Source organism: Columba livia, chromosome 2, assembly GCF_036013475.1.
Source record: "Columba livia isolate bColLiv1 breed racing homer chromosome 2, bColLiv1.pat.W.v2, whole genome shotgun sequence".
Lineage (NCBI taxonomy): Eukaryota > Metazoa > Chordata > Aves > Columbiformes > Columbidae > Columba > Columba livia.
In genome coordinates, this window is record NC_088603.1 from 100,960,997 (window position 1) to 100,980,416 (window position 19,420).

Consider the following 19,420-nt stretch of genomic DNA (forward strand, 5'->3'; position numbering starts at 1 on the left):
TGGCTGCACAACTACCAGTATAGGTGATAAAACTAGATATTAACTCCAAGCACTTGGTTCTCACTAGAAATCTAAGATTATACTTTTGTTAACATTCCAGTTTTCTAAGATTAATCTCAGTTTAAACAAACAGGACAGCTATTGGCCTTTTAACCTAAGTGGGTTGTTAGATTATGTATATTACAGAAATGCTTTAGCACAGCAGAACCAGGTACAGTAGAACACATGGTGACAGAAATGGCTGAAGCTTTGACACCAAATCAATAGGAATGTTCTTGTTTCTCCCTATAGGAACTGAATATTTTCCCTAAAAATGAGATTTCTTCAAACTATGTATACTTTCAGTTCTAAATTTGTAAGTTTGTTTAACCTTCTGGTGCATCTTAGGAGAAAAAAAATAATCATTTTCTCAGATGCTAGTTTGAGAAAGGTGGCTTATTACAGCGTTTTCATTAAGTACGGCTCCAGCTCCTTACATTTGTCATTTCATACCTTGCTGTCTTTTGAGTTTGTCCTTACCATCATGGCCAAGCACTGACAGCAGAGGTACACAATAGCAGCAGACTGCCGTTTCTTTTTATAAAGAAATAAAAGATGGTAGTGATCAGCTAATGTAGCTCCTCACCCATTCAGTAACCCCTGGGAGTTCCTTTACTGACTGATCTACTCGTTAGTCAAGGTTAAGGTAACACTGCCAGATGAGTGCTTTGAGGAATGGAAACCACATGGGGCCAGCTCACTGGGAATGGTGGCCTCCCACCTCTGTGCTGAGGGAGGAGGAATTAAAGGTGCAGAGACTCGGTGGATCACTCTGCAGGAACCCTCCCCCCAGCTGGAGAAGTCCTTCACTCAGTTCCATATGACAGCTCCAGAAGTGAGAACGTTCTCTGTTTCTTCTGAAGCCCATTCTGTAATCAAAAAGGGGGAAATCAACAATCAAAATCCCTCACAGCTAAGGAATGTTTCTTGATATCCTGTTTAAATTCTCTTTTGATCTTCATTCCATCAAAACCTCTGGGACCACCCTAAATCATACTGTTCCCTACTTGGTGTTTATGTCTTTCTGTTACTTATACACCGTTGAAGTCTACTCCTAATCAAAATATAATTCACTTAATCTTCTTTATAAATGAATCCCCTGAGACTCTTAATCATTTGGATTACTCTTCTCTGGACTCTCTCCAATTTCTTGACAGCATTCTGAGATTGACATGTCCTAAACTGTACACAGTACTTTTGATGCAGCCTCGACAGTGCTATAGACAAGGAAACCATTGCTGGAGCTTGTCAGAGAGACTCTTGAGGAGACCAAGTGGTGTTGGGTTCATCTCTTTTTTCCATAAGAAAACATAATGATTTGACATCTTCAGAGTGAAGCATTTTCATTTTTACTTTTGAAATAATTTCTCATTTTGCTTTTTTTGAATAATACTTTGTGTCATTTGGACACAAGTTCTGCATCCAGGCTGGAATGCAGTAGCCCCAATCTGAACAGTTGCACTAAGTTTTGCTGTTTTTTTTTCACTCACCTACGTACCATCACCCAGCTTGTCATTTACAAGGTTTATAATTACTTTATTACTTACTGTTATCACTTATCAACTTTACTTTACTGCGGACCGTGTAGAAACCCAATCTCTTACCGTCCACCTCATCCTCCTCCACCCTTCTCCACGTCATCATCAAAAATGTTAAATAAAACTAGATCTAGCTCACATCCCTGTGTAGCACTTCTGGAGGCAGCCCACAATGACTCAACACCTCAATTTATCATTTTCCTTATTTTATGGACTTTCAGTTCACTCTTGGTTTACTTGACAATACTGACATTCACATCAACGTTAATTCATACTTTAAGTAAGATCTCAGGAGACCCTGAAACTACATGCTTCAGGAGGGTCCAGATGCACTACCGTACCTTTACTTCTTTTGCCCAATTTTGTAACTTGATCTGAAAAAACAATGCGGTTTGTCTGTCATGATTTATTCTGTAGAAACCCTTGCTGTTAATTGTGCTTATGGTTCAATTTATATCTTAATATGCATGCCATTACTATATCAGGGATAGAAATTGGACCACTTAATGCTTAGTGCCTAGATTTTTTTGTTTTGTTTTGTTTCTTTCCAGTTTGATTTTTGTTTTGTTGGCGCTTTTTTTTCACTTTCTACCTTTTAGAAGTTCAGTATTTTATTTGCTTTTTCCCCCCAGCCCTCTAGTACTTTCCCATCACACTCTGCAACTTTCTTTAAGTAATTGCCAGTGTTTCTGTAAGTTCATTAACTAATTCCCTTAACACTCTGAAATGCATGCACACCTGCTGATCTGTATATATATTCAGATCTTTTAAGTATTCTCTTACCTACTTTTCATCAACAGCTTTGACAAAGTCGTCATTGCTTCTTAATTATCCATTTCTCCTTCCCTTATTTTTCTTGTTTAACAGATTTTTATAAAGCATTTCAGTAGTTTACCCGTTTTAGAACAGTCATTGATTTAAACTTCCTCCTCATTTATTAATGAGTCTACTTTCTGGTATATTTTGTTGTCTTAATATATTTCATATACTTTCTTCTTCTCTTGAACCCCTTTCATTATTGCTGACACATTCCTCTTCTTGCTGTCCTAGTAAGCCTTAATAGGAGTTTTCTTCTGAGTACTGTTTTTGGATATGAAATTGGGGAAAGGTGGTCTTTATTTGTTTACCTACTTACTTACCTAATTCTTTCCCTGTTGTGAATAAAGAGCTGTGGGGTTTGTTGTTTGTTTTTTTGTTGATGATGTTTGGTGGGTTGATTTGGTTTTGTTTGGTTTTTTGTTTATTTGTTTTGTTTCAATTCTCCCTCCATTTGTTACCACACCTACAAACTGTCTGTCTCTTCTATTAGACAGCACCTACCTGTGGCTCCTGGTGCCACTGGGATTGCCATCTGATTAAAATCCAGATTCTTTCCTCCCACCTTGGCCCATTTGTTTATTTGCTCACCTGTCACACACTTTCAGCTGTCTAAATCAGGGACCAATCTGTCTAATCTTTCAGTACAATAAGGTAAGTCTTCATGCCCTGTTTGGGACCTTTAAACATAGAAAGACTGGAAAGAGTATAGCTGTGATCCTGATGCTGCCTTCTTCCATTTTAATTTTGTTTTCGCTGGTGGCGTCAATAAGACCTGGATATCTCACCTTCTCCATGCCTATGGACAGCTACTCTTAACAACTCATAACCGAAGTGATCTTTTGGAGTCAAAATTTTGCCTACTAACAGACACCTCTCTCCCCATGACATTAAAGCAAGAATTAATCTGGGCTCTCTCAGACCAAGGTTTTCAATGAGGCAGACATTTAGTCGGGGAGCTGGGGAACTAGGGAGCAAAACATAAGGGATTTTTCATAGGAGATGGTGTTCGGAGAAGGTTGGGTTATCTCTTCCTTCTCTAAAAGGAGATGCTCAGCTCTAACAATGGCTTGGGCAATGCAGGGGGACAGTGAAAACAGCCAGGTGCAGAGACAACCTGTTGTTACCTGTACATTGACTGCACATCACAAGGAGTTATTGATGCAAAAAGTTTTGCCTGAGATAATTCATAAATGACAAGTTCTAAAGAGCAAAAAAGATGAGGCACCAAGGAAGAAGGCAGAAAATTTTGTACCGCAAAATGATAAGAGACCCAGGAACCAGAGCAGGGAAAGGAGTGAGAATGATGTGCAGTAGGCAGTGAGAAGACAGAAGAATTGTACTCAGTAAGAGAGAGCTGAGATTCACACCAAGAAGCAGGACTGTCTGACTGCAAAGGATAATCAGGAAGCTTCTCTCCAGAGATGTAGAAACTGGAAGAGTAAACCACATGCCAGGGAATGCAGGGTGGGTTGGAGGCTGGAGAGAAAAGAGAAGAATATATTGCCTATCTTCAGCACCAAGAGCATTGTCAGATCAAGGATATTTTCATTAAGAAAGTCACTCGAAGTGAGTTATCTGACAGATATCTTCATTAGGAGAATGTGAGCACTCAGAGATTAACGAAGCTACTTAAGGAAGTCACCTGAATAGCAGAACGCACAGACTGCAAAGCAAAAGGAAGAGATTTCAAGGAAAGGCTCCAGACTTAACTGAACGAGCAACCACCTCAAACTATGTTATTTAGAATGAAGCCTGGACTCTAAGAAGAAAAATAAAGGTCTGAACAGTAAAGAAAGCTGTTTCATCAGGCAGAAAATACATGGACAAAGTGAGAATCGCCCCAAAAGGAAAGTTTTCTGCAAAATTAAGCTGAGTTAAACCTTATAAAGGAGATTAAAACAAATAGTGGCCATTTCCTCAGCTGTCTAAATAAAAAGAGAACACCGAATGAAGAAATGGAGTTGCTACAGAGAGAGAATGTAGCAGAAATTAAAGATAACCTACAAATGGCCCAAAACCTAATTAATACCTTTGCCTCTATTTTCAGTGAATATAGTATGAGGACAAAGGCTAATTAGTGGAAAAGCGAGGATTAAAAACCACCACATCCATTGTACACAAATAATTCAGATAGAGAAGTGTGCACAAGTAAGAGAGATAAATACCCTGGATTTTGAAGTCACTATTCCACTTGGAACAAGCACTCTGGTAACAAGCATTCTTTATTTAGATATCGGGTCACGAGTAATACCAGACCTGCACCCCACTTCTGTTCTGAGTCTTGGTTTCCTTTCCCACATCCTTCCCAACCATCCGTTCATCTTCCCTTTCAATTTCCCCAGACTTTTTAACACAGACAGCACAACACTTTTTCCCTACTTCTGTTCCACAAATGCACAGATTCACCTGAGAATTCTGGTGAACAGTTTTCCAACTGCATTCAGCACAGGGTGGTGTGAAACATTTCAAATAAATGACTTAAGTTTGGCAAAATTATAAGCATATGAAAAATAGAATATTACAGAGAGGTTTTTAGGATTACAATAATGTATTATAATAAAGCAAGAGATTAGATTGGTTATGAAAATATCTTGTCTCTGATAGCACAGAATTTCAGTGAGGGGTGCTCTGTTTTAGTACCTTATCTTTCTCTCAACAAACCATTCCAAGTCACAAAAATGCATGAAGGGAAACAATTCCAGCACCTTCCAGCACCTCACCTCTAGCTAAATGCCTCCTTGTAAGACCAGCCCCACTAATAATGTGACAGATGAGGTTCTGACAGACTTAATAATAAAGAAGCTCTACAATTTATATTGAGCTGACTGATTTGAGAAACACCATGTCCCCTTCTTTCTCAGAGAATTTAATTTTCATCTTGGTTATTGTTAACTATTCCCCATTAGTTACAAGCCAAAAGCAGAGTTTATTTTACATCATCTATATTCCTTCTTCCTTAGTGGTACTTAATGAGTTGAAGGAGCTGGAAACTTGTTCTCAGCCAAGCCAATATCCTATGAGTTATAAATGACATTTCATCCTCATATGCAGATTCTTCTCTGCCTAAGTGAATTATTTACAAGGTACAGCTTGTGGGCTCCAACAATCAGCTGCCAGAGATTTACACCTACACTGAGTCCCAGCTCTCCTGCTGGGAGAATGTGAAGTTTTCCACCGCCCCTTAAGATCTGAAGACTTAAGAGAGAATAGCTTTTCCTGAAGCTGGCACTGCCTTTCTTGGGATGGTAGCTGACTAGACTTTGCTGAGGGAAAGAGAATAATGGTGAGCTGAAACACCAAGAGTGACTGCTTCAGTAGCTTAAAATAGTCTCCTTTTTTTCCCTGTGCATGCAGCTGCAAATCAGAAGTATCATGATCATTTAAATACTGTACTTCTAGTCCTGTATGCATAATGCCAAAGGTAGTCATAGCATTGTTTTTTCTATTTAATAAGGAAAAACTGTATAGAAACTGAATATTACCATGCTGAACAAAGTAACAGGGAGGTGGATAAGAAAGATAAGGAAATTATAAGTTCCCTACCAAAGCCTACCTTCAGAGTCATGAGAGATGGACTAGGAAAAAACTTTAAAACCACATCAGATTTAAGATCAATTATTTGAGGTAAATTGGGAGGTATTTTGAAAGGTATTTGCTCTTACTGATTATTTTCCTGTAAGACAGCATTGCAGAGAGGAAGACATCGTAAAGTGGGGTTGTACTTACAAGATCAATGACAATGTCCCACTGCATTGCCAGCAGCCAAGTTGCTCCAGTGAATATGGGTGTGGAGTGCGTATGGCTCCTTCCTGGCGCCACCAGCGGGCTTTCGTTCTCCTTTGTAGTCTTCATAGCTTCTCACTGGCTTTCAATACTTCTGTAATGTTCAGGAAACTAATGATGTTTACACTTGAGTGAAAAAAAAAAAAAAAAGAGCTACATTGCAACTTAATCTCTTAAGAAAAGCAGTAAAAGCCATCGACATGGTACAGGTTGGTAGCAAAGCAGTGTGAAATAGTCATTTGCGGGGGAACAGCCCCTCAATGGCAGGAAAATGGCCCAGAGGAAATAATATTTTTTTTCCTACTTAGGTATCTGTGATCCCAAAATACCTGATGCGATCCTCTCTTTCCTTCCATTTGAATGTCACTTACAGGAAATTATCTGCTGCTTCTTTCATTTGCCCCTCATCCAGTTTATTTGTCGTAATCTTAGACTGGGTGTGAAATTCTTTAAGTATGCATTCACCTAACCAGCCTCCTGGGGAAAAAAGCCTGTCAGGCTCCTGACATGATAGATAGATAGATAGATAGATAGATAGATAGATAGATAGATAGATAGATAGATAAAATACTGGTGCTTCACTGCCCTCAGGTCAGGTGTGGCAGAGTTTCATATGGAGGCTAAACATTCAGTAATAGTTTTCAGTAAAATATTTTCACCTTTCATGGCTTTGGGGCCTGATCCAGCTTGTCAGTTCAAGACATACATACACGCTTAATTACGCGGCACGTAATTCTCATTGACTCTACCTGTCAATATGTCTGTTGCTGAATTTGGGACCTACATCCACACCTGAGGCTCATTGTCAGCCTGCTAATATCCAACTGTATCTACTGCTGCCTTCATGAGACCTCAACAGCATCATCAACAACCTTTGCCACTGAGAGGAATGTGGGGGGCACAGCCCAGCTAATCACTTGTTCTCCAAAGTACAGTGTGTGGCAGGAAAACCCTTGAGAGAGAAATAGCCCTAGAAAGAAGCTAAAACATTCCTGCAGGAAGGAAAAGTTTTATTCTCCATCATTTCCCTTGCTGATGAAAGGTTTGTGGTTTTGTTGAAAATCTTCCTCAGGATACTAGTAAATACCTTTTTTCTTTTAAACCAAAGAACAGTAAAATGGCAATTAATTTGGACTAGCTAAAATATATAATTACCTAGTCATAAAATGGACCATAAAAGTACTATATTGTTGAATCCATTTCATTAGTAGCAGGTACATAAAAACTGCTTTAGTGTATAAAGATGTAAGTATTGTGCTTCACTGTTTTCAAATGACAGTGGCTTACTTTTTCTTCTTTTTGCAAACCAAACCTCTCAGGAACACTATTCAAGCAGTCGTTTGGACTTTTCTTTGTGCCATCCACATTATTCTAGCTTTGGCCTGAAACAGCTCAAAAGCATCAGCATAACTTGAGAACCCAAATCCAAAAGCTGTAGATTACATAAACCCAGACTGAAAGTTAATGTGGGTAGTTTTACCTTGACAGGCAGGTGGCTTTTCTCTTGCCTTTTTTGTTTGTTTGTTTTTAATCCCTAAATTTGGGGGTGTTGCAGACAAATTGGAAAGTTAAGGAGTAGAGGCAATCCTGTAGAGCTGCCTTCCCAACTTTCATCTCATTATTTGTTTGCTGGTTTCAATCCGAAAAGCTCACAAGTGTTTCAAGATATGCACATCTCAACTATGAAGTATGTCCTATCAAAACAAAACAAAACAAAACAAAACAAAACAAAACAAAACAAAACAAAACAAACCCTACACACACACAGAAAAAAACAAAACCAAACAAAAACCTTAGGAGATGAGGAAACTTGTTTTCCTGGAGTTTTTAATCAGTGCTAAATCCAGTGTACCTACCTTGCAATGTCACCCATTCCTGTGAAACGTAGCATTTTTCAGTGATCAAGAATCCAAACTGGCATAAAGAACTTCTTCATTAGGACATCAAAACTCTAGGAATATTTTCAATTGCTGGTATAACTGTTTCTTGGAAGTGCTTTCACTTACTTCATGACCACCTAAGGCTCTCTAAGGTACACAGCAACACAGTTTGAGACATCTCTGTGATGTTCTGTACATCATACAGTTGCTAACAACCTGTCAAAGTCATCCTGACACCAAACTGAGAAGCTGATGGTTTTGGTAATGTATTAGCAGAGATGAAAAAAGATGGTCCTCATTATTGTAATAAAACCAACAGAGACACACTGAGAATCAATTACTGATTCTGTGACCTGTTGAACTAACCCTCAGTCAAGTGGGGAACTGCACAGAGCATCTTACATTATCAAATGATTTAGGATGGAGCGCTGTCTGAAGACTTGCAACAAGTCAAAGGAAATACGTTTCCTTAAATTGTAGCCTGTTTAATTACCTTGTTCCTGAGCACAAAGATCAAATTGAGCAACTTAAGGTGCTGAAGCACTCTGCCAGCTGGACATGAAAAGGAAATAATTAACACACACAAGAGCTGAGTTTAAGGACGAGACTCTTACTGACAACAGCAAGGAGATCCAAAGTTAAGGCAGACACTGTGTCCTTGACTGGATCCATGTGCCTACAATTTGCAGCACATATTGGATTGGGGAAGAGCACCATGTGTTGCAGCCATTTCAAGCAAGCAGATGGCTTTTTAAAGTGCTCAGTGTAGGGAAAGCAAAGCCCTTTCAAAGGCTGGCATTTCACTCTCTCATTATTTGTCACAGACTGTTCCACCTCTTGCCTTCACAATGCCCAAGTATCACCAAGAAAATTCCCTCTCACGGAAGGCACTGTGCAAACATAACGTGAAAAAAATTACGTTCCCTCGTGCAATAAAGTGACTAGTGAGGAAATAAATTAGTAATTATATTTCATGTTTTGAAAGCACTGCCCAACATTAACTTATTTTTCTTTGCAAAATCCCAACGAGGAGAGAGAAAGCTGAAAGTCACCAAAAACCCTGTTTGGTGTCTACCTACACTTCTCAGGGCCTTGATTCCCACAGCAGCATCTTTTTCCTACTCTGAGCATCTCTCAAAGCTAACATCTTTCTTTCATAACCAAATTCAGCAATGATAAGGTGCAAAGTAATAGTTTACCAAGGAGAACTGAACCTAGGAGCCCAACTTTCATCCATTACTTCCTGCATTTTTTAATAGGATCTCTCGTGCCTTCCTGAATAGTCACCCAAGACGAACAGGAAAAGACACCTCATTTTAACACATCATCTTGAAGGATGGACTCTTTGGAGTACTGCACACTACAGATTTGTTATGATCAGAGGGGCCAGATGTCACCAGCTGAGCCGTTCATTTGATGCTGCGCCATTGCTCGGTGCTGCTGCCACAGATACTGCCCTGCCCTTATGGTGGCTGCTGTGATTCATTGAAAGTAATATCATCCCAACTGCTACTCCAGGGAATCTTGCAGGCATGATTTTCTAACACAGCATGACCCATTAAAAATAACTGCCAGGAATCCTGCGCTTTATAAAAGGGCATCTTCATTAGCTCTCGCGGTTGGTCGCCAGAAAGTCCCAGGCGCTACAGTAGTCACGGGGTAATTTGTAGTTATCAAAAACATTGCATTTAATGTCTTTATTCCTGTGGAGCTGGAGCCCACTGGTTACTAAACACAAGCTCCTCCTCTTAAATCACAGAAATTAAAGAGAAAAGAGACCCATCAGATTATTTTGTCAGTCCGCTCTTTGAATGCAAAATTGGCAAATGTGTAGCCTTCAACGCCAAGACATTTGGTGCCAGGGACACTCACCACTGTGCTACAGACCACTTCACTTATCAGTGCCTACTAGTGCTTGGCCCTTCTCCTAAAACAATGAATTCCTGGGTACACTGTGCAGTACTTTGTCCGTCGCATAGAACCTCATCCAAAGAACAGACTCTAAATGACTGCAGAGGGCTGTGGATTGGGTCTTTCACCTGCTCGATTTATTCTTCCAAATATACTGGAATAAGAACTGGTATTTTACTTTGATACTTAGACCGAAGTATTCTAAACTTCTATTTTTACCAGGTCAAATGGAAAACTCCTTTTTTTCACAGGACTAAACAAACCTTCCACATCATTTAAAATTAAAATATCAACTTTAGTTCCGCATGCACATGTTCTACATGGGAATCAACTGTCAACAAACCTTATATACCTTATTGCCTAATAAAAGAGGTACATAACTCCCTGAAGCTCCCCAGCACTGGAGCTCCATCTATGGTGAGTTGGCATCCACTATTGTTCCCCAAAGGAGAGAAGAAACACATGATGGACATTGCACATGAGCTTATCACCTTAATCATCAGATGCTAAGGTGATACACCCCAAAGTAGAGAAGGAAGGCTGCGGTAACTAGCGTTAATAGAGACCTGGGCCCAGGAACAGGTTTTTTTCAGCCCATTCTAGTAAAAGTGTTTCCTCTTGTACTCTAGGTTGAGTATTGAGTTAAACACAGTGGCCCAAATGATGTTATGAAGCATAGATTCCCTACAGCATTGAACACGAGCTATAATACTTTGAGCCATAGCAGCAATTCATAACAATGAGCAATAAAAAATAAATTCCAACACATGTCTTGCTCTACAAGGGTGTGGACTGAGTTTCAGTGCAAGCTCCTTGCAGGACTGGAAGAAAGGCCTCCAGGCTACATTGCAGTTGCTGAATGCTGTCCAAGAATGAATCCTAGTTCTGTGGTGAGTATATCAAACAAGGAACAATTCTTTCCATTATATATTACCTCCCCAGTCATTATGAAATCATTTGGTATTCACTGTGATAGCACCAATCATTAATGCACTCATTTGGCATTCGTATGACTTGTGTTATGCACTTCCCCAGGAATCCCACTGTAATTAACCATTAGTTAATGTAAATAGTAATGGACATTTAAACTAAAGTGTTACCAGACGGGGTCACTGGTAGCAGAGAATCAATGTGTTCGTGAAACCAGCTACAGTCACTTCAAAAAGCTCCTCTAATAGTAATGAAAGCCTAATAGTAAATATGTCACTTAATCAGCATCAAGGGCTGTTAAAAGCATTTTACAGCATTTCATCTGAAAAACATATTCAGCATTCCTCCTCCTCTTTCTGCATCTCTGGAGGAGTGGACACATGGGCACGTGAAGATTATTACAGTATTATTCTCTCCACAGCATTATATACTGCATCAAGTATATCAACAAAATACCAGGTGTGTTGGCACGTTGTGCATGTCCTACTATTGATGGGTCACTGATCGCTTTAAAACAAGGAAAAGCACAACAAAGAAAAGCGAACCTATGAAGACTTAAACTAGTTTTACTATTTGCATCACTTCAGTCCTTGAATAAACTGTAGTAATGAACTGCAATAGAATGGGATCTGGCATAATTTCTTCTCTGCCAAGCTTGTATTCCTGGAGATGTTTTAGAGCTGGAATTCACTGACCTTTGTACAAGTGACACAGATCTAGCTTTCTGGTAAGAAGCCACAAATTATCATTGAGTGGAGCTGTGAGGACAATTTCTTGCAGAAAGCAAAAGTAGCAAAACTTGATGTCTTGCCAGTTTTATAAAAGGCCAAAAAATTTCACTTTTCAGCCAGGCCACTTATGTGAATTATTATCATAAGAAAAAATTGCCTTTCGCCAACTATAATAAAAATGAGAACTTTTCACTGTCATATGACATGCTAGCCAGGGTTCCTGTAAATAATAATAATAGCAAATCTGAGTCTACCTCAAGAATCCAGTGGTAATATAATGACAAGTCTGGAAGCTCAACAGCCACTTTCCAGTTAATATAATTTCACCTTCCTCAGTAATTAAAGAATACTAATCATTAATACCTATGACTGATTTCACATTATCAAGAATTATTATCATACAACATCCTCACAAACATGTGAAGTCAAAATTTGTTGGAAGAACATGTTGCAGAATTAAAATTACTATTTGTTTTGTTGTGGCAGTGGCTGTTTCAACTTATAGCTACAGAGCAAAAGGATGCTTTTACCTGCTTTTGGAAAGTCAGAAAGAGAAGAAGCTGAGGCAATACTGGGGCTCGGAGACGCATAGGGCTAGTTCCTGCCAAATTAAAAATAAAGCAGAATTCAGCCAATTTGTAATTAAACAGTAGCAAGCTTATTAGGCAGATTCTATTATTTTCAAAACTCATAATTTTTGGTGTCCCTCCAAGACTTAGTTTCATGGCTTCATTTTAGCTCTGTAATGAAAAACGTGACAGTTCATCACAAGGTGCTTCTTCCTTGGGTGACCCCTTGGTAAACTACATTAAAAACAAACAAACACCTGTGAGAGCAGGGTGACTGAACTTGTGCTTCCCTGTTCTCTCTGAAATGAGTGAAGTGCTCTACTTCCAGCTATTTCCATCAGATCCTCTCAGCTAAATCCTTGCAGGACCATGGTTTTGCTCTTCCACATTTCCACTGCAAACTGTCCCAAAATGTGAGGCATTTTGTGCAAAAACCCAGTTGTGAAATGGAAAACACAAGGAAAAATTTTGTGTTACCCTTCATCTGAAACTAAAGATTGTCTTTGTTTGTCTATTTTAGCTTATCTCTGAAAGACATGCTGTAGAAATCTTTAATTACTCAGAAAGGTCAGGCTTCACAATTGTATATTTAATATGGATTTAAAGGAGCATTTTCCAACCAGATGTGCTGGCATGCAAACACCTGCTGCTTTCTTTCTCCTGAGCATGGTTAATTTTAGTTACTTATTTTTTTTCTCCTCTTTGTTCCTTTTATCATGGTTTCATTTAGGTCTTCCTGATCTCCGACAGTGTCTTTGCTCTTTCAACTCCACCAAACCAGTGGAATACCAAAAGGAACTCTTGTGGACTAGCAGGATTTTCATCAGAGCGGGTAATTTCTCTTCCTTAGAGGCTGCTGTTCTAGGGCTTGAGTCAAATGGTTGTGTCCCACTTCATCCTGACCTCATCACTTTGCTGATCTCAGCCATACTGCTCTAAATGGAAAGTGATGCCACTGCTATCAGTGCAGGGATTACCATTAATTGCAACAGGTCCTTGGTTCCACTTGTGTCAAACTGGCTGCACTTGATCTCATTCCTCAAGGCAGTCAAACTGGGCTGAAGAAGGCAATTTTTCTCTTTACCAAGAAAGGACTAGTGCAATGTGGTAAGTTTTTCATCATTTCTTCCTCAATTTATGCTACAAAACTGATCATAAATAGTCTCCGGGTGCAATAAAATTGGGAGCCAGGCTTCTAGAGCAAGAGGGGAGAAGTAGGAATCTGGCAGCGAGTTTGGAGCCATCCCAAATATTGGGTGGTGGGTGGCAGGAAAGTGAAAGCCATCTGGTGGCTCAGATTTCTTGTATAAGGAGGTCCTCTGGTTTTAAGAATGTGGGCCTCAGCTCCTCCGAGAAACAAATGCTTGCAAAGTGAAAAAGGAAATGTAATGGTTTGCCTGTGAATTTTGATACGTGATGCAGTAAAAACAGGGTTTCTAATAATGACATTTCTACATTTCTTCATTATGAGTCATGAGTAAACATGACATTTCTGCAATGTGATCTAGATATGTGATCAAAGATTAAAATGGAGCCATTTTAATATTTTAACTATTCCAGCACTGTCAGGCTTCAGAGTATCTTATGCCAACACCCAGTGCAGAGCAAATAATTTGTAACAAAGAATTTTATCAATTTTAGCTGCTTTTTTCTCCATGTGAATTGTGTGTGAACGGGTCATTATTTTCTCAGATTTGCTCATTACTTGAAATGATCCATAATGAATAATTTATACTAATATTTCTTGTTCTGCAGCTTCTTCACCACCAGTTGTAGCTGCCTGGGCTAGTTTTGTCTGAACAAACACATCACATGGCCTCGTTTCTGCTTCCAGGTTGGCTGAGAAGTGCTTTGCTAGGTAGGGTACTCCCATTTACAAGATTTACATGCACTCTCTGCAGATATATCTGTTCTCCACTTAAAAATGCTGTTTCCACAAGCACTCTTATGAGTCAATTCATTCATTACAATATTCATGGGGAGTGAACAGGAATGCAAACACAGAAAAGAGAATTCAAAGTTTTATCTCACCAATTATTTTGCTGATTTTTTTTTTTCTTTAGTTCTCAGCCCATTCTTAAATCCTCTTTGGGACCTTTAAAACTGGAGGAGTGACAGCAGGTTTATCTAGGTGCAACCATCTTGTGCATTAATATAAATCAGAAGGGAAGAGCTTTCTTCAATAGTCAGCGACATACAAATTACTGATATTTCAGTCCAGGGCCAGGTGCTTCAAAAGTGCTAGAAGTAGGTTCCCCTATTAGTCCAGTAGTTTCAGGCATTTAACAGTGTATGTCTCATGAAGCATTTGACTTGACAATTAGGAAGCAATCCCGGATAGTTGGGTATCCATCCTATTATCCACCAGAATACCCATGCTATTATCTAGCAAACACAGAAATACAATATGGGCAAGATGTGAGGACAGCTCTTTCTTCATATAGTAAACCTAAAGAATTCTGCCCTAACATAGATCAACTAAATCCTTCTTTGCTAAATTTGTTTGTCTTCTCCCTGCACCTTCCTGCAGATCTCGCTTTTCATGCCACCTGTGGCAATCAGTTCAAATTTCAAATACTCTACCAGTGAGACAATTTGGCTTATGTGTTTCTTAAACCAATCCATTCACTCATGACACTTTGTTCTGAAAACAGTTGTAATCGAGCACTTTTATGAAGGACAGCAAACATCAGAGGCAGGTGTCTCCTCCACAGACTGTCTAAGCCTTGCTACAGAAAAACCCTGTTTGATTTATAAATTGAGCAGACTGAATAATCATTTTTTTCAGCTTCTAAGACAGCCATACAGTCCTTAAACTTCCGAGGTCTCATAGGAGTGCTGTCCTCCACCGCGAGGCAAATAAACCCAATATTTATGCTGGAAATGCTCCCTTTGAGGTTCACATTTGGAAGCAACCCAAAAAGACAAGAGACATTGGTTTGGAGCGATTTGCCCATCAATTAACATTATTGACTAATTCCTAAATTCCTGGTCTGCCAGAACAACCACTTGCAGTGTGGGTGTGGCCATAAACCTGAGGGTGAGGGTTGAGGCACGGGGCAGAGGGGAGCGCACAGCTTGCTGCTTCATTTCGACTTCGTACACCACATGGTGCACAGGGGCTCGAGTAGGAGCCGAAACTGCTTTAAAGGGCGCCTGCCTGTTCTCTGTGAGTCAACGAGGGTGAGTCACACATACCGAGACAGGATCAGAAAGCCTTCCATTTTGCAAATGGTAAGTGATGACGACAGTTAAGCAAGGGAGTCCACTGTGACTCTTCTATTCCAAGATGTGTCATTATAAGCCTGATGGAGCGCCCGCAAAGAAAATACTGTGCTCCAACTGCTTCATTAGTTGTCCTTTTCTGGATAAAAGGAACATCCATACACATTTTAAGTTTCACTTTCACATTCTTTTATGCTTTCATTCTCAGAGGGGTGACTATGGAAAATGTCTGTAATATAGCTACATCCATCTATCAGCCTACCTTTCCCTACTTCATGCCAGTAATAGCCAATACCACTGGATACACAGAGCCCTACAATAGTACCTCCAGGAACAAAAAAAATGTGAGTTAGAAAGATTTCTTTTTAAGTGACTAAATAATATATTTTCATTCTCCATCCTCTATAGGTGCCATTTTCTACTGATGAGTACCTCTAAGTTTTACCCTTATACACACAGTGTAAGTATGTAAGATGCTAAACCCAACAGGCCGTTCCAACAGATGGAAGTTTCCCTTCAGCACCTACAAAACCATGCATATGTAAATACAAATCTAATTATATATTATGTGTGAGCACCTAGGTATATCTACAAGTATCTGTAATCACATGTTTTTACTAAAAGAACGCACCAAAAAATGCTAAAGTTCACCAGAGCTCTAGCAAAAGGTAAGAAATAAGAATTGGGATCAGGAACAAACCTTTATTTGACCTCTTTCTGCCTATGTGCCATGACACAATCCTTAATTACATTATCATGTCTTTTCTTCCGTATCTTCCTCATCGACGAAGAAGAAAAACAGAGTTCATGAAACTGGACTACTTTTTGGGATTATGTTTTTTCCTCATCATTCTGTGTGTGGCTTCATGCACTGTCCAGCTCTGTACTGGTGTCATGATTTAACCTCATCCAGCAACGAAGCACCACTGGCTCACTACCCCAGTGAGATGGGAGAACCAGAAGAGTAAAAGTGAGGAAACAGTTGGATTGAGATAAAAACAATTTAATAGGTAAAGCAAAGGCCACACACACAAGCAAAGCAAAACAAGGATTTCACTCAATACGTCCCATCGGCAGACAGGTGTTCAGGCATCTCCAGGACAGCCAGAATCCATCACGTGTAACTGTTACTTGGGAAGACAAACACTATCACTCCAAACATCTCCCCGCTTCCTTCTTCCTCCAGCTTTATATACTGAGCACAACATCATAAGGTATACAATATCCTTTTGGTCAGTTGGGGTCAGCTGTCCCAGCTGTATCTCCTCCCAGCTTCTTGTGCACTCCAAGCCCACTCGCTGGTGGGGTGGTGCGAGAAGCAGAAAAGGCCCTGTAATTGCTCAGCAGTAACAAATCCAAAACATAGCCCCATACTAGCTACTGTGAAGAAAATTAACTCTGTCCCAGTCAAAACCAGTACATCTGGACACAAAATTACTGTTTTCTTCTCTACTTCTACTTGTAGGGCTGTCTTAACAGTTCTTTAGACTTTTTGCCATCATTAAGAATTTACCTCAGCAATACTAATGGGAAGAAATGTGAAATCACTGTATCTGATTTAGATGCATAAAAACTGAGACAGAAATTAATATAAGCATTCTCAAATGTATCACTTAATTTGAGATTCTCAAATAAAAAACTTACAGTCCGAGTTTTAGAGTATTTTGCACATTCATTGTACTTTTTCTGTACAGAGCAGGGGTCATTTCGACCTCATGGATGGCTGTGGGAAGTCTGCAGCTCTAAGACCAGAGCCCTGATCCCAGAAAATCAGACTCCACGTGGAAGATTTTTTCCAAAGCAACTTGCCTGTCATCAGATAAAAACTGTGGAAACGAAACCCGAGTAGAATTGTGTTACTCTGCATGATGCTGTCCTTTGATAGAACTCTACAGACAACCCTTTTCTACCCCCACTTCCCTTGTCCCAGGCACAAGACATCTTTTCATTCCCACAATGCATAATAAGCAAGGAGGACGTCTACCTCCGGTCACCACATTGTTCAGATTACATCGCCACAGCACAGGATGTCCTTCGCAGTGATCCAGACATGGGTCCTAAAATGCAAAGCAATGACATCATAGAGACAGTGCTATGCAGATTAGGAACCACAGTGGTGGTTAAGGTTGGGGACACAGTGCCTGGCATTTTCTGACATTCTTCAAGTTCTCAGCCACAATGTAATGCATATGTCATTGTTCTTGGGCTTATTTGCATGTTTTGCCCAATTCCAATGTCTTTGGTTTACCTTTCTTAGTTTCTTTTAATTTTCTCTCCCTCCTTTGTACCCATGATTGAGCAAAGCCAGTTCTCAGCATGGAAGTCACCACAAACAGATTAGGCTTGATGAGGTCCAAACAAGTGACAGAAGAGTTTTTCCATAGCCCTTGTTTAGCAACCTTAACCTCAGACACCGGCATCTTTGCAGTCTATAGTTCTCCATTTCGGCTGGATTGGACTGAAAAATGGAGCATTACCAAAATAAGTAGAGTTTGAAAATCCAGCCCATCACCATGTATGATTTCTTTTGTCAGGATTCTGTTGAGCCTTTCCATTTTCATCTGCCTGCCCCTATGCAGGGCCCCTCCACCAAGGCATCTGCATTGGAAAGCGTATACTACACGCATAAGGTTTTTCTCATGCACTCCCTAGGGTAAACACTATCACTGAGAATCTCAAAACAATCCCACTTAGCTTCATGGCAATGGGGTATCTGAATCCCTTAAGCAGCTTTGACAATTTTGACTTGCAAGCATTATTGTTTGAAAACTATGACAGTCTGCCTTGGTGGTGATATGCATAATAATGATGAAATGCAGCATATATACGTTGGCCTTCTAACTTGGGCTTGACTGGAGACTTAGCAAACCTATCTCCCAGCAAAACTGATTGCCTGTGAGTGTAACAGCACAAAGGTCACAGGAGAAGACCTTCCTGCTGTCGCAGTACGACCAAGCGAGGATTATAGTATTTTCATTTAGTGTGTTTTAAATTAAAAAAAAAAAATAAAAATTGCTTGACGAGTTTAAGATCTGCAGGAAAATATTTTCCACTGCACTACAATGAAAGGAATTGGTATGAAGCATAAATGGCAAAGCAGTGAAAAGAACTGACACAAAGCATACTGGCGTGTACAGCAACACCCACACAATCAAAAGCGTTCAAGGAAATTTAAAAAAAAAAAATCCAATGACTAAAGATCTGGCTACGCAAGAGAGATGTATAGCAAAAGTAATTTCTATTCAAAGCTTTTCCAGGGATTTGAATGAGATGGAATTTCAGGAAAAGGTTGGATCAGTTGGCAAAAAGAAAGAAAAAAATTAGGGGTAGAATGATAACTCAAAAATACAATTAAATACCCCAATCAACAATTTTAGTTCGTCTATATTATGATGCTCACATTTAGAGGTGCACTTTAGCCCAAAACTTTGAATTTGGATATCTTGAGATTTTGGGGTGCTTCAAAAATAATGAGATATCACAGCCAAGTTTGTATTTGGCCTCAGCTCCAGGAAAAAAAAAATCAAAAAAATCCAAATCCAATCCTTTCCAAACTTTGACTGTTCAGTTTAACGTCACAGTTTAGATCCAGATCCATAATTTCAACTCAGTCTTTACTTATGTCACTTCGTATCATGTCACAAAGCAAGTGCATACAACTGGATGCAATGTAATAATGAGACAAAACATAACAAAGCACAGTGTAAGGCACCCCACAAAATAACAGTGACAGCTGCCTTTACAACTTAAATGCCTTTTTTTTTTTTTTTCCTTTGATTTGCCTGCTAATTTCTTTGTGCACTGAAGATTTTTGGAGATTCAGGGCATAAAATGCAGGAATGCCCAGCCAGCCCTGTGCACTTCCATGACAGCATTTGTCTCTTAGTTACAGCAAGGGTAATGTTATCAGCGCCAAGCAACCTGGATGAAAATTATCAATTGGTTACCAAGAAACCTAATGATTTCATCAATAATATTTTACCAGTTACAAAGGT

The 19,420-nt window shown here is 39.6% G+C and overlaps 1 long non-coding RNA gene across 1 annotated transcript in view; it reads right to left on the reverse strand.

Annotated features, from left to right (window-relative positions):
* Positions 1–18,748, reverse strand: part of LOC110360751 (uncharacterized) — a 33,518-nt gene extending 14,770 nt beyond the window's left edge. Inside the window, exons 1-2 of the long non-coding RNA XR_002416853.2 lie at positions 17,410–18,748; positions 12,162–12,232 (exon numbers count right to left, since the gene is read on the reverse strand). This is a non-coding gene — a long non-coding RNA (uncharacterized LOC110360751). The remainder of the gene's footprint in view (positions 1–12,161; positions 12,233–17,409) is intronic.
* Between the last annotated feature and the right edge of the window lie 672 nt (positions 18,749–19,420).